Source organism: Cygnus atratus, chromosome 13 (assembly GCF_013377495.2).
Source record: "Cygnus atratus isolate AKBS03 ecotype Queensland, Australia chromosome 13, CAtr_DNAZoo_HiC_assembly, whole genome shotgun sequence".
In the NCBI taxonomy this organism is placed as follows: domain Eukaryota; kingdom Metazoa; phylum Chordata; class Aves; order Anseriformes; family Anatidae; genus Cygnus; species Cygnus atratus.
Genome location: NC_066374.1, coordinates 12833698 through 12854688, shown reverse-complemented (window position 1 = coordinate 12854688; position 20991 = coordinate 12833698). Strand labels below are relative to the sequence as shown.

Below are 20991 nucleotides of genomic sequence, written 5' to 3'. Positions count from 1 at the left end.
TCAGAGGCGGTGCTGTGGTTTGGAGGGGCACACCGGGGCTGGTGTTTGTTAGAGATTCCCTGCACACTGGGCACCATCGGGAAACAATTTTTCTCCTCCTTGGATGTAATTCAGGCTCTCCAAAGCCCCAACTCAGTGCTGAGAGCCAGAGTTGTTTCCTGTGTTTCGTTCCCCACTACTACAGTGAGTTTAGTTAGAAAAAAAAGGCAGCAGGGCTGGCAGAAGCTGCTTGTTGCAGGAAGACACAGCAACTGAAAGTAGAAACTCTGCTTTTTATGGCTCTCGTACCAACGTTTCCTGTTCAGCCTAGGAGTAGCAGCTGTTCTCCCAGTTTACAACACACAAACAGACCGCATTGTTTTCTGATTTGCCTTTTTTATTACGGCAGATATTGGATGGGTAGCTATTGAAAAAAAAAAAAAAAAAAGGCAAGGAAAAACCAGCCCAGCTGGTTCACTTTCAGGAATCCGGGCACCGTCGGCACTCAGCACATGCTCTGGTAGGCAAACCCCCCAAGGTGCACCCGCAGCCAGCGCCACTCCGCGGGTGCGCGGGAAGGGGGCTGCGCATGGCCGGGCTGGTGGCAGAGCCAGCCTTTGGGGCAGGGTGTGCCCGCGGGTGGCTGCCTGGGCTGGCGGTCCCTGGGGAGCCCAGAGATGCCCCCTGAGCCAGGCTGAGGACCAGCTCGGTGTGGCTCGATGGGAACACAGCAATCGAAAGGGACTTCTTTGCAGTTGTCAGATATGGCTGCATTAATGCGAGGGAGCAGAGAGCTGAGTAGGCAGGGGCCATTTTAACAAAGTGGTAACGCCTTTGTCTTTTTTTTTTTTTTCTTTAGCCAAGATCACACCTGCAAATGGCTGAACTGATTTCTTCGCCTCTGTGTCAGGTGCTTAGAGGGCAATTGCTTCTTCGGCTGATCCTCCTGCAGTAAACAGAGGATTTTTTAAGAGCTTTCTCAAGCTCATCTATCCTCTCATCTGGTCTCACGGCATAGCGAAGCAAAGGGGCTTCTGCCACAGCTTGCCAGGTAGGCTGCTCTCCAGGGCTCTCCTCTGCCTTCTGGTGACTTGAGCGCTTGTGAATTCAAGGCAGGTTATTAGTTCTTGCTGGAGGCAGAGGCTGTGTCAACATGCTGGTTCATTCAGCACATAGCTCTGGTGATTACAGCTCAATCCAGCCTTGCAACACTGCTGCTGTTCCCATCCGAACCTCCCCTGGGACCAGGAGGTCACAGCAGGTGCTTCCCAGGTGGAAATTAGCGTCACTTTGGGAGCAGGGATTCAGTCGCCGCAACCGTCTTGTGTGCACCCAAACTGGCTGCAGACTGTGGCCATCGGGGGAGAGCAGTGAGTGCCAGCAGGCAGTGAGTCATCTCGCTCCCTTGGTATTTGCCAGGCCTGGGTGGGGTTCTTTAGAAATGCCAGTTCACTTCCAGAGGCTCGTAAATCACTGCACTTATACGAGCTTCAGTTCTGCAGACCCGTGTTTCACAGCCACGATGGGGTTCACAGTTAATTAAAGAAAGAAAGTAAAAAAAAAAAAAAGAGGGCATGTGAAAGCAAAACCCAAGTGTCTGTAGTAATCACCCAAAGAGCAAAAACTTTCACTCGTCCTTCAGACGACAAGGAGCAGAGCAGAGCAGCTGCCCCCGGAAGCTCCTGCCTCCCTCCCTTTACAGCCTGGTTTCCTTCCCCTCGGCAGCGTGGCGACGTGACTCTGGACAGCATGTTCCTCACGTGCTGGCACTCTCGCTCGGCTGCTTTCACAGCCCGTGCCCTCCCTGCAGAGCGGCTCCTCCAGGGCTGGGTAGGAGAGGAGCGAAGGTTCAAGACGGCCTGTTTGAAAGCCGAAATAGGTGACGCTTGGGGTCCTGTCTGCTGCGCGCACCTGGTGCTCCCAGACACCCATTGCCTCTCCTGTGAGCCCTCGTTCCCCTCCAGTGTTTCTGCCTTCACCGTTATGTTCCTTCCCTTGCAAGTCCAAAGAATAAAGCTGTCCTCCCCACGCACTCAGGCATTTCTTCTTTTCCTGAGCTCTGCAGTGCAGAGTTATTAATAAAAAATCACAACGTCATGTACAGCCCGCACCATCACATCTGTCAATGTCACCACAATGCAAGATTGTGTGTTTTTTTTCCACCTTTTAGTGTCTCTTTGCTGCAGCAGTTGTTTAAAAGGAGGGGGAAGCTGAGAAGTCTGGCCCCACCTGCCAGAAGCGATTTCGGTTCAGGGTGTGGCACTTTGACATCACTTGTGGTTATTAAAAACTGTTAATTGCCAAAATGCAGCTGCTAAAAATGAAATATTTCTGGTACTTTAACAGTATGTATCTTAATGAGATGGCAAACTGGTCCTGATGTGCAGCGCTTTTACGTAAAATGTCATTTTCTGAGCTGCTCAGAAAACTGGCCTTACCACTCGTAAGACCAGCAATATTCAGCAGTGACCATTTGAAACAATATCTGCTTGAGTGGAATTAGGTTTTAGAGAGTTTGGCAATATTTCTCTCGGTCAGTACTGTCACAGAGCGATACAGGAATTCGGTGCAGGACCCTCTCACCAGAAAGCTGGATTTCATCACCCAGGACACGAGTGCTGGGCAGGGTAATGGTGGACCTGGAGCCCCTCTGCCCTGGACAAAAACCTTCTGAAGAAAATTTTGCAGCAAGAAAATGCAACACGAGAGCATGTTAAAGACCAGGGGATAGGGAAGGAGACTGAGCAGGACTTTACGGTGGTGTAAGGGTGAATCTTCTGCACACATTTTCTTTCCCTGTTTTCCTTAGGGCTTATCACAGTACTGATGGGAGCTGCAATGAATTTCCTCCCAGACGCTCCCCATAACAGTGCTTGACTCGCACTGTTGTTAGTCTTGCAGCCTTTAACAGCAAGAACAAGAATTGGTTGTAGCTCTCTAGCACCTCAGAGGATTCCCTGTGCCACGAGATGGTGTCGGGGAGGGGTTGCAGCATCGTCCCGAAGCACCAGGTCCCTCAGCAGGGGATGCAGAGGAGTCCCGGGTCTGCAAGTGGTGCAAAGGTGAGACTGGCCCAGAGAATGACTGCAGTGTTAATTATCCCTCTCGGTCCTGGCACTAGAGACCCAAATGCTTTTGAAACACAGCCTCCTTCTGTGCATATATATATATATATATTGTCACCGGGGCACAGCTCTACAGCCTTGTTTCTGCTCAGCACACAGATTTGCTCCTGCTACAAAGCTGCGGGTAGTCGCGTGCACGCTGGCGGTGCTTCTGCAGAAGGCAGGCAGGGCTGTTGCCATGGCTGGTCCCCAAGGGGATGTTAGGGACCGGCGGGAGCCAGCAGCAGCCTGCATTTCGGGGAGCCCAGCCGCCCGCACGGGTGATGTTGCGGGTGCCCTTCTGCGCAGCCGCTGCCGGTGGCAGCTGTGCTGTGGGCACAGGCTCGCGGCGCTCCCAAAATGGGACCCAAATGGATTTGCTGGGAGCGAGCCAATGTTGAAATTAGAGCGTGACTGTTGTGTCAATGGTGAGGGTAATGACAGCCCTGGACCAACTAACTGTTCGGGCAAACAGCTGTTGGGGAAGGTTTGGTGGAGTCGGTGCTGCTGGCAGTAGAGAAGGGGCTGTGGTGGGACTGGAGGCTCCTTTCAGTCCTCGGTCACTGGTACATGAGGCTACCTGGGAAACTCAGCACTTAAAGGGGTTTAAAACCTGCTGCTCTTTAGATGGACCCTGGGAAAGAAAGGGGAAATTGGTCTGGACAGGAGGCAGGATTTAAAGGGGCTGAAAGGTCTCTTCTGAATGAGAAAATCTCTATTTTTCTCGTGCTGGCCTCTGTGAGCGGTCATTTATTTCCCAGCTGGAGGGCTGCACAACGAGTGCAGCAGCATGAACTCATGCTCCGTGCTGGAGTCGCTCCTGGTCACGGTGTTTGCAGATGCCCTTTTCTCCTGGGGTGGGACAGATACGTCCCCCTGGAGCCACCAGTCCTGCCCTCCTGCAGGTGTATGTTTGGCAGCCCTGTGCAGTGTGGGGTAGCAGAGGTATTTCTTCCTCCATCTTACAACCATCTTGCACCACGTGATATTTTCTACTGTTTTATTTAGTAGTAAAGAGCAAAAGGACTCTTACTGTCCAGAGCCTGATGGGATGAGTGTGCTGTGGTGCATAGCGAGTTTAATAGGAAGAACAACAAACCTACCTGCTCCCTCACAAAAAACACATTGATATCCCTTCCCTCCAGACTCGTGCCAAAGACACAAACCTCTCCTGCTCTGTAATTGCTGCCCAGGAGGTTTTGGGACACAAATGAGAAGCTGTAGACTGGGTGGGTGCTGTCTGGTCCTCTCTGCTCCCCTCCCCTTCCCCGGGGCAGCCAGAAGCATGGAGGCCCATTATATTCCTTTCTCTTCTCCCTGCAGCAGGATTGAAGGTGCACCCAGATGGTCCTCTGCTTGTCCCTGGGATACACAACCCAGCTGCATATCCAGTCTCCAACACGGGCTCTCCACTACCACCAGCTAAGCAACCTGCTGGAGTGCTGCAGTTTTGTGCAAACCCCAGACCGAGTTACCTGAGAATGGGCACTGCCAGGCTGCCTCAAACGGATGCTCGGAGCAGATCACACATTTCTAAGGCACGCAAGAAGCTGGGACGTAAAGCAACTACACAGCCACCCACAGAGAGAAGCCTGCCTCTCAGCCTGCTCCACTCCAAATACGGGCTCCAGCGTGAGTCAAAATGAGGGACACCAGAAAATAATAGACTTCACATGAAGAAGAACAATAATTTGCAGCTGTAAATCACCTTTCATCTACAGATCACAGAGGCGTCTCAAGCACTCATTAAAGCCACCTTGCAGCATCCCTGCCCCATAACTAGCGCGGGGCGATGGTTATTCTATCCACTGGCATGCAGCCACATGTCCTTGCAGGCACCTGCAAGAGGGAACTGGCTTGCAAGGTTGGTCCTGTTCCACCTCTCACAGCCACACCGGAGGTGCCCGGCATGGGCGTCACCAACCTGTGCCAAGGTGCAGGCGTGTGTCCCCGGCACGCGGAGGGGGCTTAACGTCCGCTTGCACAGCAGGCAGGTGAAGGTGAGCCAGGGTTTTGCACCAGTGAATGGACAACGGGAACAGAACTCAGTCAGGATCTAATCCGCCAATGCCTTGGTTTCTTTTTTCTGTGGGGCAATCAATGTTTAGCTGGAAGAAAATTTGAGCGAGAAAGGTAAGTCCCGCCAGAAACAAGGAGCCACAGCAGGCTTGTAATAAAGTACGGCAGAAAACTTTCAAACCTAAAGTTTTCATAAACTTACGTGTGTTTATGTATATATATATATAACGTATACCTATAAATATATACATATATATTTATTTATTTACAAAATATTTTCAAAAGTGCTAGAGTTCATTAACCTTACTACTTATCTCTATAAAGGTGGAGAGACACCCGAAGTGCTTGTTAACCGGGGCATGCATTGGAGTACAGAAGGTTCCAAAAAAACAGTATGTGGGGCTGTTCACACTCTTCGGGCAGTGTGTGGAGGGCTCAACACAGTCCCAGCCACAGTCCCCCACTTCCCTGAGTTGATACATCTTTCCCAGTGGAAATTAAATATGTTTTTCTGTGAAGAATGTAAGTTCTTGAGGGAGCGATAAGAAGTGGCATCACCAGGAAATCTTGCAGTCAGCCGCAGGGGTACCAGACTTCCCTCCCCATGGGCTGGTATCTTACAACAAACACCCTAAAGCACTCGGGTGCCTGAAGGATGTAACATGAGACTCTGGGCTACAGAACTTGTATATTTTGAGCTTTCAGGGAGTAAAATGAAGCACAAATCACTGGGCTCCATGTGGGAAATGAAACAGAAGAGCCTGTGAAATATGGGAGGGGGGAATCAGACTGAGCAGTCTCTCTCTGCATTCAAAGCGTCTATGAACATTGTTGAAGCACCATGTGACTGTGTGATTGTTTTGCATTTCTGGAAATTGCTCTGCAAGGTGCTGGGCGATAGCGAAAGCCAGCCCCTGGCATTGCATGGCTCCCAGCACTGCTGCACTGTCACACCAGGAGCTTTGTCGTACAAAGAAAGCACAACTGGAGTCTGCTGCTTTGTCCCTGTTATAAGCAGGTAAATTAAAGGTTAGAGAGATTGTAATTTGCTTCAGGATATGGGGAGTATTGGGGCAGGACTGGGACCTGAGAGCCCTAGCTGGCAGCCCCTTGCTCCGACTTCTGCATGCCAGCTTCATTTGCTTTGTTAAAAATAACCTTGTTTATAACCTCTGTTTCATGATTCAGCTTTTCTGCAATCAACAACCGATCACCATCAGAGCAGGGTAGCATCAGATTTCGGGAGGAAGATGCAATAGGATGGTGCGGCTCAGGGATGCTCCTTGCAAAAGGGCAGTTCAATTAAGGAAATGAGGGATACCTTGTGAAAAGGCTGCTCTTTTTGGAGAGGAGTTCTCCTCTCCGAGATCCCTGTGCCAAATCTAAAACTGCCCGGAGCTTCTGTTGTGCAAATCCCCACCCATCCTTCTGCCCAGCCAGAAACACCGGTGCCTCATCATTGTGAATGTGGCCCTGTGCAGGCCCAAAGGTACAGGCAAGCTTGGTTTTCCCGGTTTTCCTCACCTCCTTCTTGCCTGTAGGTCAGAACATCAGACATGCGTTGCTCTACAGACTGCAACCTGGAGCCCTACCGGCAGCACAGCTACTGGTTTTACATCTAACGCAAGACTCATTGCCAAGAAAAATCTCCTAGAAAGTCCTGCGTGCCCGCTTTTATTCCTCACACTGCTGGGTGATGTGTCCCGTGAGCAGCTCAGCCCTCCCTGCTTTTAATGACCGTGCTGCCAGGGCTTGCTCCCCACTGTAGTCTCTTGCTGGCAAAAACCTGGCAGGGATTTTTTTACTACCGCTTGGATGGTGCTGAGGTGAATAAAAGTGTAGCTGCTGGTGCTACCATGCTCCTCTGGGCACAGAGGTCGGAACAGTTGCCGTGTGTGTGGGGGCAACGGGGTGATGGCACTGGCTGCCCACGGGCTTGTCCCTGCTTCCTGGATTTGAGCACGGCCCGGCTCTGGGCTGAGCAGGCCATGGCAATTTTCACCCCGTTTATCAGGCAGGGAAACTAAGGCACAAAAATGCTCAGGATGGGCATTTTCCAAAAGCATCCAGTGATTTTGGGTTAGCTGTGGATTAACCTGCCATTTTCTCTCAGGTGGGTCACCCCACCGGCTGCTTCAGAAAAAGCTGGCCCCATCGATTTGCCCGCAGCCGCCCAGATAACCGGCAGCAGACATAAACAGAAGCCAGACCCCAGAGGCACAGTCCTGTGATACAAACCTGAGATCGTCCTTCCTTTTTTAGGAGCTAATCCTTTGTCCTTGCAGCAAGAGGCATAAATGCAATTTTTTTACACATCATTGTGCGTTTAATGTTTAACAGTGGGATCATTACAGTTTTATTAGCAGTATGTAATGCTTTTTCATCTTCAACTGACTTTGCAAACATTAACTAATTGATTTCAACTATGAATTGGCATGGTGGTAACTAAGAGAAGTGATCTGCTCCTGGCCGCAGAGGAAGTCGTTGTCAGAACAGGGTGCAGAAAGCAGGGCTCCCGGTGTGCTGCTCAGACCGCCAACACCGGCGCGTTTATTACAGTCATTTCCATCGGTGCTGTTTTCAGGGAGGGCCATTCCGCATGCGATAAGCAACCCTCGTCCGCCTCTTTCAGCTTCTGGTTGAGCTTGACAAAATGTAGTATATGTCGCTGAACCCCGTAAAACGCTGGTTTAAAAACAAAAAAAAAAAAGAAAAGAAAAAGGCGATTGACTCAGTTTTCTTATGCGACCCAACGGTTGCTGGTTGTTTTCAGCTCGCCCTGACAAAACGCGCAATTAAAGTGTAAGTATTCGTGGGAATGAGACGCCAAAGTCAGAAATTAGCGGGGTTGCTTGTGATCGAACAGCGATATCTTTAAGGGCCGCTCTGGAGAGGTCTGACTTGAGGCATCCTGAAGACGTCTACCAGGAAATCAGCTCCTCGTCCGCAGCATGCAGAGCGCGCACGGCGGCTTTACGATTTACTCCCTCGTCCGCCTCACGCCTCTTCTCCCTCGCGGCTGTCCTGGCGCAGGGCGATTTTCTGTTGTAAAACAGGAGCGAAAATGAGCGCTGCGGTGCGGACGAGCCGCGCCGCTGCCGGGGTAAGGGCGGCCCGGGCTGGCGGGGACACAGCCCCCTCCTCTGCCCGAGGGGGGTGAAGTGACGGTAGTGCTGGGGACGGGGGGGGATGCGACGGTGGCTTTGGGGACAGCGGGGCTGCAGCCCCTCGGCGGGGCGACGCGGCCCGCGGCTTTGGCGATCGGGACGCGACAGGGCGAGGGGTCTACGGGGGCAGAGGGGATGCCCGGGACGACTGCGGGGACGGCGGGGGCGGCGTGCCGGCGGCTGGGCCGCTGCCCCTCGGCGGCGGGACGCGAGGCCGCTTTTGCGGGGACGGCTGCGGGGAGGGAGGCGGCGGGGGCTCGGCTGGGCCGCGCTGCCCCCCGGTGCGCGGGGCCGGGCCGGGCCGGGTCGGGTCGGGGCTGCCGGCGGGTTGCCATGGCAGCAGCCAGGCGGCGCGGCGGCGCGCACGGCCGGCGGGGCGCGGCGCGGCGCGGCCCCGGAGCGTACCATGTGCGCCCGGCGGCGGGAGGCGGCGGAGGGGCCGCGACGACGACGACGGCGACGGCGGCGGCTGCTGCTGCTGCTGCTGCTGCCGCCCTGCTAGCTCCGCCGCGGCGGGCACGGCGACCGGGAGCCGCTGCGTCAATGTAACGGCGGCGGCGGCGGTGGTGGTGGTGGTGGAGGTGGAGGGGAGGGGAGCGGGGAGCAGCGGGGAGGGGGCGCCGCTGAGTGACATTTCCACGCCGCGCGTGGCCGGCCGCCGCGGGGAGGGGGGGGGGGGGGGGGAGGGCGGGGAGGGAGGCGTTAAAATGGCGGCGCGCAGCCGGCCCCCGTGCTAAACCGGCCCCCGTGGCTCGCCGCCGCCGCGCGTGGCACGGAGCGGCCGCCCGCTGCCCGCCCGCCCGCTTAGCGCCGCCGCCGCCAAGGTAAGGCCGCTCTCCCCCCCCGCCTCCCCCCCCGCAGGGGGAAGCCCCCCCCGGGGGAACGGGGAAGGGGGGGGGGGGGGGCACGGAGACGGCGGCGGAGCGGGGGGCGGCTGCGTGCGGGGCGGCGCCGGGGGGAGCCGCGGGGCCGGGGGGAGCCGCGGGGCCGGGGTACGGGCTGGGCCCCGGGGGGGGGGGGGGGTTGGGGCGCTCCGAGTCTTTGTCTGAGCCGAGGCTCGGCGCTGCTCCCCCCCCCCGAAACACGCCCGGCTGCTGGCGCAGGCTGGCGGAAAGCATCCGCAAAAGCTCGCCCCTGGCTGCTGTTCGGTTCTGGGCTTTCAGTTAAACAAACAAGCAAGCGAACAAGAAATAAAGAAAACCCAACCCAAGCAACAAACTAGCTAACTCGTTTCTGCAGCCGTCGTGGCTGCTGAAAGCGTGCCGGGCGGCTTTCCGCGCTAATAGCGCGTGGCGTAGCGAAATTTGCCTTCAGAACGAGGCCGAAGCGGAGTTTTAGTTCTGAAAAAGCAGCGCAAACTGTTTGGTGGGCTCCCCTCCTGCTACAGGAACGAGTGGGGGCTTTGGAGGGGGGATTTTTTTTTTTTTTTTTGGACTCTTATTAAGACATGCGCATTTGTTCGTTCTTGCCACTGCACTGGAGTCTGCCTAGAAACAAAGAACACAGCCTGGCGAAGTTGATGCTGGCTCTGAAAGTGTCTGGCTTTTTTTTTTTTTTTTTTTCTCCTTCATCATTCACTTGTGCCGTAGTTAAAAGGCTCTAGATATTTCCATGAGTTACCTCCATGTGCCTGCAGATAGATTTCCTCCCCCCCCGCCCCTGCCCCCCTCGACCCTGCCAGGCCAGGTCTACGCGTTTCGGAAAGTGCAGCCATGATAGAGAGAGCAACTTCTCCCATTTTCACCCAGCCCTGTGGTATGACAGTTCGTGGTAGGTGTGCCTTCCGACCGGGAGCCACCCCCTTGCTGAATCATTGCGGAGCGATGGCCGGACAGCTCGTCTGCTCGGGGAGCAAAATATTCCCCTGTGGAGCATGAGGTGATGGCGAGGCAAGAAGAAAGTAAGAGACCTGTTAGCGTTCGGTTCGGGCTCGGCCGTGCGGTCGCAGGGAGCGAACCGTCCCCTCCCGCGGCAGCGGGAGCTGTAGGTGCAGTTTGGAGCTCAAAAGCGAAATGCGCGCCGCTGCCTCTGAGGTAGCGAAACTCTGAGGGCCTGATCCTGCTGTGGAGGCTCCGTGTGTATCGGGACTCCGTGCGAGATCGACACCGGCTTTCGGGAGCGGCGTGGGAATTGGGGGTGTTGTGCAGCTACGGTTATAAGCAGTAATCCTGGGACGTGTTTGTGTAGATAAGCGTTTGAGCAGCGCCGTGTCCGTGCTGTTTGCCTGAAACTGGGTACTTGTTTATTCTGCACTGGTGAAAGTCGTCAGCTTCATTACTGTGAAGAAATAATGACTTTAGGGGGCTTGGGGCGTGTGCATGTCAATTAGTAAAGGGCTGCTTGGTGTTTCTGCCTTTATTCAAAGGATGCCAGAAAGTGTAGAAGTGAGAGGTGGGATGAGCAATTTTGAGCTGGGGTGTATCAAGCAAGACTAAATTGCAGTGGTTGTTGGACATGTAATGTGATCCTGTAATTAGAGCGAGGTAGTAGTCTATATACCATGTTGAAACTATCGAGTGTCTGAGTTGGAGCAGTCTGAATTAAGCAAGTTCTGCTGGGATTATGCAGTAGCAGAAGTAATGCAGTTAAAGTTTCCATAAGCAGCTTCAATGGGGTTGCAGAGATGTTTTCCCCCTATGGGTCCTCCTCGCGGGTATTTCGCTTTTAAGGTAGCGCGTAGAGGCTGCAGCGGTGCTGCTCTCCAGGTTGGAGAAATACCTTATGTGGCACAGTCCTGCTCCTTGGAGCTTTATTTACAAGTGAGGGCCTGAATTGCACATCTCGTTCCTAGGGGGAAGAAATAACCTCCCGAAGGAAAGGGCTCGTGGGTTCAGCTTTGTGCAGTTCGCACAACTGAGGGGGATTTTAAGGGCTCTGTAATTTGGTCTTAAATCTTCCCTGCCCCCGCCACTCTATACCCCAAAAAGATCTGTGTTACCAAGAGGTCTGGTCTGGAGCCCGCGGGCCGTGGTCTTTCCAGCGCTCCCTGCCAGCGGGTGGGAGCTGGGGGGGCTGTCGGACAGGGCCTGCCTTGCTCCGGGGCTGCGCGGCTCCCGGGCACACGCAGTGCGAGTGCAGAGTTCCCGTGTGTGGGCACTAGCCCTTCTTACAAATGCTGATTTCCCCTGGTGTGTGTGTGAGTGCATAAATATGGTACATATTTAAATTAAGTCATTTCCAAGGAGCGATGGCCCAGAAAAGTTTGAGAGCTATTTTGGCATTTGAGCGTTTCTATTTGAAAGACAGTGGACTGTACAGAAGCTTCTAGCTATTATGGGATGCACCTATAGCGAGAGAAGGTGCAGCCTGTTCTCATACGCAGTCAGTCTTCCTGGAGCAGCTGCGTCTTACGTACCTGTTCAGTCTGGATGCATCTGTAACAGGTCTGGTACTATCTTCCAGGAGGTTTGTGATAGACCCACTGGGGTCCGGAGCAGCCCTGATGGTTAGGGAGGAAACTAACCCATAGGTGCTGTAAGCTCTGTGATGCTCAGCCTCCCGCAATGTCTGGCCGAGTCGGGAGAAGTTGGGGCGCGACATCCTCTTCCCCACTAAGGGGGAGCGAGGGCTCTCCAAGGAGGGTGAGGAAGTACATCTAGTGACTGGCCTCTTCCCTTAGCTGCCATGGGGAGGTTACCGAAAAGCAGGGGTGCTGGGGTGTCAGTGCTGCAGTAACGGATGCAGTTTGGCATCCACGTAGATGATTTTCTAGTGGTTTTCATGCACAATTCCACTTCATAAGCAGCAGTGGCCTGCTCTGCCTCCTTTTTTGATGAAGAACGTCTGGCAAGAGGCTTAAGTGTTTTTCTTACATTTTACAGGTCTAGAAGTTTTGTTCTGTGTGTTTAAGGGAACATCAAAGTGGGACTTAAACTTGTGACCCCGAACTGGGGGGCTCTGGCTTTCTTACCTCTTGCAGTGTAGTTTGGAAATCAGTTTTGAAGCTGGTGCTGCAGTGGAAAAAGTGGTTCTGCTTCCAGCCTTTTGCTCTCATGCCTTTGCCATCCTTACTGATTAAAAATAATCTTTCAGAGTAACAACAAAGAAAGTGACGTTCTTTTAACAGTCATGGCTTCCCTGGTTTGTTTTTCCCCGTAGCCACACAAACAGTTGTGCTAGCACACGGACCTGGGGTATACAAGCAGGACAGGATGAGGCCGGACTGCCGCTTTTGTTAGCGGCACTGACTTATGCCAAGTTAAACTGATGGCAAAACTGCACGGCTGGTGTCTTGTAAATGGCCCTTTCTTCATGAACAAGTCAAACCACGGCTTTCCTAGGCACCAGTGTCTGCAGCTTAGTCAGGAGCCTGAAAGCAAATCAAGATTTTTTTTTTTGTGTGGATGATGCAGGCACAGGTGATGATTATGAATCTGCAGTCAGAATTTGGTTACTGATGCCTGCAGCAGGACACCCTTGCCATACCAGTGGTAAGAGCTTGGCTTTGGCAGTGGAGCAAACCATTGTGTGACTCAGACATGTTGGGAAAGAATATGCAGCCTTTATAGGAGCAGGCTTTTCTGACCATGAGTGTACTAGAAGTCACGTGTGGAAACCGAGTACTAGAAACACGATGCTGCTCATTCAGAGGGAGGCTGTGTGCTGAAAAGCAGAGTTTGCCGGGGTCTCACCTTCCAGATGTAGTTATAAGAGCTGCGGCTCTTTCACTGTGCTGTGAAAACAAAGTCCAAATGTCCAACCAAGGATCTGCCATCTCAGACAGACACGGCATTGCACATTTGGGTTACCCAGGTCCAGCCTCCTGGCTGGACCCAATGCACAAAATGTGAGAAAAAATCTTTTGAAACATGATAGAAACGTTTGGCTGGAGGGTGATCATAGCCTGGAAGGCAGAGGATGTCTTTCTTTGTTGAACAGTGTGTATTTGCTCTTAAAATCCCTTAAAAGCTCTGAAGCTCAAACTTGCTTGATTTGCTGTGTTTGCCACATGTAATATCTCAGTGAGAAGTTTCAGTTCTGCGTGGCTGAGTTAGTGCAGGAACTGTTCCCTTTTAGGTGATAGGGAACTGGTTTACTCACGTAATGCACTGGTTTGCTTGTTGGGTTATTTTCCAACTGTCTTTTCAATCAGTATATTTCAGAGCTCTGGGCAGTGCATGTGTCCTTCCCTAGGGCATTGCTCAGGTCCCACTTTGGCATATGTTTCAAGCACAGACGCGTCTCTCTTTGCTGAAGTGCGGTCTTTGAGCTGGAGCCTTTATAATACTGAAACATTTTGTAATTCTCTGTTCACCTTTAATGCAGCATCACGGGTACTCCAGACTTTGTATGTGTGTCTTCTCCTGGAACAGACTTCCTCATTGTGTCCACTGAATGTAGAAATGGTATAAACTGTTCCTTTTAGTTTGCTTTCTCTAGGCTCATGTAGGCATGCAAATTGCTGCTCCTGGGTAGGTTGTTTGCCTGAATCAGTGCTTGTGACATTTCTGCAGCTGCGTGCCTTTTGCCTGCGAAGCTGTGGTAGTGCGTGTTCTCTTAAAAGGTGTGTATCCTCCCATTTTTCCATGCCATCTTCCAGGAAGGATTGTCTACCCAGAGCGATGTTATCTTCCCCCATTTTAAGTGGTGTCAGCAGATATTTTTTTCCTTTCTCCCGTCCTGATGCTAAGTACCCACCGCTGGGATGAGTCGTCTTGTATTACTCACTTGGAGCAAATCTGTGGCTTGGCCTCCAAATTACATGGCCCTGCTCAATAAGGGTGAGGTCCTCGGGAGCCCAAGTCAGGGTGCCAGGATCTGCTCATACGCCGTTTGTAAAAGCACGTATGGTAATAGCAAGCCAGAAAACCAGTGGCCTTCAGAGCTCAGTATTTTATGTCTGAGGGCTTCTGAATGCATAAAATCAGAGAGAATGTGTCTGTGTAATCCGATCTGTTCTTGAAAGCCTTGCAGAGGGCTGCATGCTGCAGACATAAGCTGTGTCAATAAGAACTCTATTCACTCTCTGAAAACAGCCTCGTGATCGGGTTTGACTGGCAGGCTTCCTAAGGGAGGGCCTTTTTTGAGAAAGAGCTTGGATTTTGGCGGCAGTTCTGACTGCCTTTTCGGACTCCCACTTATTGTTCTTTCCTTGGCGTGATAAACTTGGATTTTGCTGGGAGGCTTCTTGGGTACAGTGAGAATTTCATGCAGCGTGATAACGGGAGTGCGGCGAGAGTTTCCTTCCTCACAATGCAACCCCTCTGCCGAAGCAGCATTTAGGAACACGAAAGTGACAGATTTAAAAGAGTATGAGGTAGGACTGGAAATTGCTGTGTGGGGGAGATCATACTTGCGTGCACGCTCAGGGTACTTTATTGCAAAACAAAGGCACAAAATGCACGTCCATGTAAAACTTGTGGATTGTAATGGACAAAATGTGTGCTTGTGCACATTTATGTGCCTTTTTTCTTCGTTTCTGCAGATGCCTGTATGGCCCAGAAATGTTAGAGGGTGAAATTCTGCTTTCACTTATGCTGGCATAAATCTGCTGCAAAGCCAGTGTGGTATTAATGACTGTAATTTGGCTGGTTGTGATTATTTAAAAAAAGAATTTAAAAACAAACAAATACAAAACAATATTCTTATTCTACTTCATGAAGTTTTCTAGACCTGTCATGTAGTCTTTTAAAATCTTGTAGTAAAAATCTGCTTGATACAAGCAGTGTTTATAAGATTTCTTCGGAAAGCTGAATTTTAATCAAAATATTAGACCGAGCTGCAGTTTAGTATGTAATGTATGTGTAAATGGCTTTTTTGTTGCATTGCATGAGTGCTATTCAACATTTCTTCTGCTTAAGTCAATGTCTCTGGCATTTAGTTACCATTTTTAACAAAAGAGGTGCTGGACTATCAGTTTTGTGTATATATGTATATATTTTTTTTTTCTTGAAGATCCCTTGGTATATCTGGCATTTCTTTAAAGCTTCAGCTCCTTGACTCAAGTTATGATTTTAAAATTAGCTCATCTGTATGTCTTTCTGAGTTATTCTTGTACCTGCAGAGGAAAACTTGAAAACATAATTAGGATGTAATATACATAAGCTCAAAAAAAAAAAAAAGTAACACAGAACTATTGTTTAAAAGAAATGCAATTATCCTTTAAGCCGTTTGAGGCTTGACTTAATTTCTCAGGGTTTGCTGGTGACAACGCAGTAAAACCAAAGTTGACTCCTGATAAATGCCTGTACTGAGTCAGGAGTTTCACTGCCGAAAATGGAGACGGGGCCGTGGGACAGCGGAAGCCCCTCGATGCCTGGAACCAGGCGCTGGCCCCGTGAGGTTCACACCCCAATTCCTGTCCGATAAAGGCCCGATCTCTGTGAGAGCTGTAGAACAAACTGGTAGCGGTTCAGGTGGGATTAGGACCAGGCCCTAGGAAAACAGCGTGCAGACGCGGGCAGTGGTGGGTTGTGACAGGCACTGACAGGAAATGCTGGTTTCTCTGCTGCTGCTCAGAACCCGGGGAGGCCGCAGCTGGGTAATTTGTTTTTACTTCCTGTTCCCAATCTGTTTGGGTCAAAAGTAGCGGTGTTTTTCCATATTATGATGTTTGGCTTCATTCCACGAGGCAGCAATAAATTTCACACCGTGCACAACGTGTTTCTTATATTTCAGGGGCTCTTTATTGCTGCCCTGACTTTTAATTTGGATGGTGAAATCTTTATTGGTACCTCTCTTATTGCATGGACCTGCTTTTCAGGGAAAGCAGAAAGCTTTTTTTTTTTTTTTTTTTCCTTTTTCCTTGCCGTGTTTTGGAAAGCCTTTGCAGCCACGGGAAGGCCGCGCTCCGGAGCTGGCGGTGGGGAGGGAGGCAGGCAGCAGGCCTGGCGGCCATCGTTGGCCTCTCCGCAGCCTCGCGGGGACAGCTCAGCCCAGTCCCGCACTCCCTGCTTGCCAGGGGATACGCTGCCAGGGCTAATTGGGACTGAACTCGTTAATATCTGTGAAATGTTCTTCCCGGAGGAAGGTTCTCAGGGCGCAGGGCTGCGGTGCCTAGCGGGGTGCGTGCGCCTCGCGAAGGGCAGGCGGATCTCGTTCTTGTGGTGGCAGAGGCGCCGAGCTGCTACGTGTGCGTGGCTTCCCGGCGGGGAAACCTGTCCCCAAAAGAAAACCCCTGAGGACCCCTGAGAGCAGGAGTGTGGCACGTGCTGTGGCGCTGCTGCTGGGCATTGCGCTCCAGAGCGCTGGGTCCAGGATCACCCTGCGGGGTGCGAGGCGCTACCTCGCACAAAACTTGTGGGGAAGGGAAGGGAAGCGGCGTCCTTTTGCACACATTCTTAAACAAATGAAAATAAGCAGCTCCCCTTACATTTTTAGATACCCTTTGGTAAAGTTATTTTTGTACAAAAAAGAAACAGTAGCATGGAGCTGTTAGCAGGGTTACACGGTAGCACTAAGAGGTAACTGTCTGTCCTCTTTCCCCCAAAGTTTGCAGATGCCTGCACCATACCCGCTGAGGAACCCAGAGCGTGCAGGTGCCTTCCTGCCCTCGGGCAGGCTTCCCGGGTTATGGCACTGCCCCCCTGCCTTGTAGTTGCTGCATTTGATTCTGGGGTCCAGAACTGAACGCCTCAGTCCTAGGTCCTCGCTCGACCTCGGTTTGTTCCCCAGACCAAGTCCTCCACCTGCAAATTTGGCGTGGCTAATTGCTGAGTAAAGTGCTTTGTGCAAGAGCCCCTGCGCCCTTCCTTGTGCATGGCCGTGGTAACAGCTCCCGTGGGCTCTGACGTGCTCTGGCTGATGCAGCAGCACCTTTCATGTGGGGCTTGAGGAAGCAACGCTGCAGGCCATGTAAATGAAGCTGACCAGAACTGGGCTGGGGACTTTCCAGCTCTGGTGGCTGTGTCATAATGTGACACATTTGATAGCTGATGCTCGGACATCAAGGTTGGAATGCTGCTGCTGAAAGTCAAATTCATCATGTGTCCTACATTAGGTGGAAGGTTATACTTCTGAAAAGACCCTGAGATCAATCCATAACATACAGGGAAGTTTCTGGTGTATCTGACAATAGATTTACTTATTTACTGTATGGTGCCACCATCTCATCCCTATAGTGATACCAGATTTATGAATTCAGCACAGCTGTAGAGTCTGTTCCAGATTCCCTTGGGTGGGTGACTACACTAGTTTGCATACCAGCTTACATTAGAAGCAGTTTCTCCCCCAGGTCTTGGAGCATCTCCACTTGCTCAGCCAACCTGGGGGATGCAGTATCTGGCAACAGAGCATTTGGTTGCAAAATGCTGTGGGATTTATCCTTATCATAGGGTCTACAGCCAATTCCTCTTGTGTCTCTGATATAGATGACTTCCAGGTGCAGGTAAAGAGAGAATCGAACTTGTGTATGTGGGGGAATTGTGGAAGCTGCATGAGAGAAGCATTGCCAAGGCTGCTCGAGTACCCATGGGCTCCACATGGAATGGAACCTGCTGTTTCATGCCCTTCAGAGGGGTTTTGGCACTGAAAGGTACAGTCTCTTTCCTCTCTTGCAGTCCTCATTCCTCTGCCTTGTGCTTGGTCTCATAAATGTTTGTCCTGGCCAGGAGGGAGGGCAGGAATGAGTCCTGAGGCCCCGTGGGAGGGCACAACTGCCCAGGCTGATGGCAGCCTGTGCTTGGGTCAGCTGGAAGTGGTGGTGAAATCTGAGCTGGAGGCTGCCCAGGCCTGCAGGAGAGCGTCTGCACAGGTGGGGCCGAGCTGCTCAGTGACAGCCTTTTGCAAGGTGCCGTTTTTTTTTTTTTAAAAAAAAATTCAATAAAATGCTAACTGTTGTAGTTACATACCAATTATTAAGAGTAGTGCTTAATACAGCTGTTGCATGAGCCTGTGAGCGAAGGCAGGTGCCTTTTACCAGTGGCAACTCCCTTTTTGAAACAAAAGGACTGGACAGTTGAGTTGGACTGATCGCGTGCTACTGGAATTCGCCACAAAAAAAAAATAACTGCACACAGGTGCCTGCACTGAAGGCTTGGAAATGTGTTGCCACTGTGGGGACCGGGTGAGCAAACGTGGGGGCTGAATCACGGAGACTGGCCCTGCGGGCAGCAGCCGCAGCCCCGCCAAGTGCTCCTGCTTTGGGGCTGGCAGGCAGGGACTGGCAGCTTGGCTGCCACGGAGTTGCCTTTCCTACAGTGAAACAGAGATGTAAGCACATGCGGGAAGCCTTTCGTTTAGAGGGGCGGCGCGGAGAGGCGTCCTTAGGTTGAATGTGAACGCTCATTGAAGCCACCCGAGTTCGAAACCTCGGTGTGGTCACCGGTAGCAGACGCTTTGTTGGTGCCCTTTGTCTCTGGTGCCTGTGGATGGTGCCGAGTGCTGCCGGCTCCCCCTCCCCGGCAGAGCCCTGGGCTGGACCGTGGCTGTGGCGCTGGCACTCGCTTGTTCTGCCTGAGTAACGCCGTGCTGGGGAGACTTTCCCATTGCCTGGTGAGAGGGAAGAAAGCCATTAGAACTGCAGAACTTATTCACAGAGTTATGCAGCAATTACCAAAAAAAAAAAAAAAAAAAAAAAAAAAAAGATAGGATGCTTGTTAAACTAACACTACAAATGCTTTTTTTAAGACTCCTAGTACGACAAAACTGCTGAGGGGGAGAAGTCCATTACAGTGATTGTAGTCCAAACATAACATCTTTGCGATAGGCAGAAAGCAAAGCTGACTACAGATAGGAGCAAGGCTGGGAGGAAGGTTTAAAAAGAAAAAAAACAACCAACAGTACTATTCTGAATGGTAGAAGAATGCATTTGAATTCATTTGATGTCAATAATCTTTGTTATTAGCTGTAATCTGCTGGTGGGAAGCGCACAGTCTTGACTGTCCCCACCCCGCTGCTTCCCCAGAACTGCGTTAATAAGGACAGAGTTTCTCCTGACCTCTGCCTTAAGACTATGAGCTCCCAAGAGCACAAATTACTCTTCTGTGTTTTTGGACAGTATCTGCAGGTAGTGAAAGCTGCCACACACACACACACACACACACACACACACACACACACACACAAAGATAGCAGTGCAGCTAGGAATGTGCTACTGCAGTCCCAGATCACTTAGGAAGGGCCTGGTCCTGCGTGATGCCTACAGGAGGATGGAACTGGGGCTGTGACTGGATCTCAGGTACGTGGCTCGTTTCAGTCTCATCCTAAACCTGTTTCCAGAGTGGTTCTCAGCAGGGTGATCTCGGGAGGAGGCTTGCTGAGCTTGGAGAGCAAGAGGGGATACAATCTGCTGTGTTTGCTGGTGTACACCTTCCTGGGAGATGTACCGAAGGAGAAATATAAATGTAACGCTGCTGATGTACCTGATGCAGTAATGTTAGATAGATTGTGGTGACAAAGAGGGGAGATTGGCTTTAAGATTGTTGCTTGCAAAGATCGAGCTTTTAGTGTTGGGAGAGCGGAGCAGCAGCATCTAATACCTTTGGGTGGGAGGTTATCACGCTTGTCTTCACGCATCCCTCTTTTCTGAGGGAGAGACTGGCAGTCATCCCTGTGCACGCAAGTTTGCGTAGATTTCTGCGGTAATGTGATGTCGCTCATCTTGGAGATTCAGGCAAGTGAGAGAATTAGTGTGAGATCTGCTCGCTCATGACCTGAATCCCCTAATCACAGCCTCATGTAAGTGAAGGTCTTAGGCTGGGTTGAGTAGAGGGCGTCTCCGTACAAGAAAATGTACATCTGTTCTCTGCCTTCCAGAATTAGAGCTTATTCGTGATGAAATGGAGTGGTCTCCTTGCCTTAAACCAGACCTGCTGCGTGGGCATTGCTTCCCCCGTGGTGAGTGCTCCACAGGAGCCTTGGCGAAGGCGGGTATGTGCCACCTGAGCTTCCCTTAGTGGGGGAGCCTCACCCGGGTGCCAGAAATGCCTCTGGGGTGAGTCTGTGCCTTTTGGAGCTGTGCCTTAATAGGATGGACTCAGATTAGAGCCTTAATTTTATTTAATTTGAGCTTTGTGCTGCTGGTTTTTGTTCTTTAGTCTGGGAAGGGACATTAGCGTGGTTCATACAATAGTGTGGCCGCTTTCACTGACCCTGTAATTTGCTTTTGACTGTCTCTGCTTTCTGCGGATGTTTTTCATAGGGTGCTTCGCTAATGCCAAGCCGGTGGTAATCCCACACTTTGAACTTTGTGTTCAGCTAATTCCAGGTTGTAAGACTGCAGCCAGAAATGTAAGACTAGCTGTTTTTTTTTCAAGTAGGTGGCTAAACTGAAAATTCAATTAAAAAAGAAAAGGATTTTATTCCACTTTAGGTAAACTGGTAAAGAGTCTTTGGCTTCAGTGATGAGCTGAAAAAACAATCCCATTTTCTGGCATAGAGGCATAGGGAAGAGAATTCTGTTGAGAAATATATAGTTTGTTTATTTGTTAGATGAAAGGTAGAGATACTTGGCCTTGAAGCATAGTTTCAGCTGAGAGGTAGAGGAGAAAAGAAAAACAAGTGAGAGAAAAACCTAACGCTGCTTGCCTTTTGTGAAGAAATGCTCCGATTTTTCTTTCGAAATGATCTGAAAATTCAGGTTAGTCACTAAAGCTGAATAAATAATTTCCCTGAAAAAACACTACCTAGCTTGCAATCATTGCAGACGTAAAGGCGGGTTAAAATATTTTGTGAAAGGACTTAAAAAGCACATTCGGCTGGAATCTGTCGTTGTGTAAACTGAGGGAGCATCTCTGATTCTTGTTTTCTGAGGATCTGGCCCGCATCTTGTTTTTAATCTATTT

General features: G+C 51.2%; 1 protein-coding gene across 15 annotated transcripts in view; it reads left to right on the top strand.

The window, feature by feature from the left end:
• The first annotated feature begins 8050 nt into the window (after positions 1-8050).
• The window catches only part of MBNL3 (muscleblind like splicing regulator 3), a 100783-nt gene continuing 87842 nt past the window's right edge, over positions 8051-20991 (top strand). For 2 of the 15 annotated variants that reach the window (XR_004777808.2, XM_035541139.2), the window contains exon 1: positions 8051-8205. The gene's annotated coding sequence lies outside the window, so the exon portion shown is untranslated. Of the gene's footprint in view, positions 8206-8654; positions 8815-8936; positions 9094-9760; positions 10170-17577; positions 17742-20991 lie in introns of those variants that run through there. The other 13 variants (XR_004777805.2, XM_035541134.2, XM_035541138.2 and 10 more) reach the window with 12 other exon arrangements.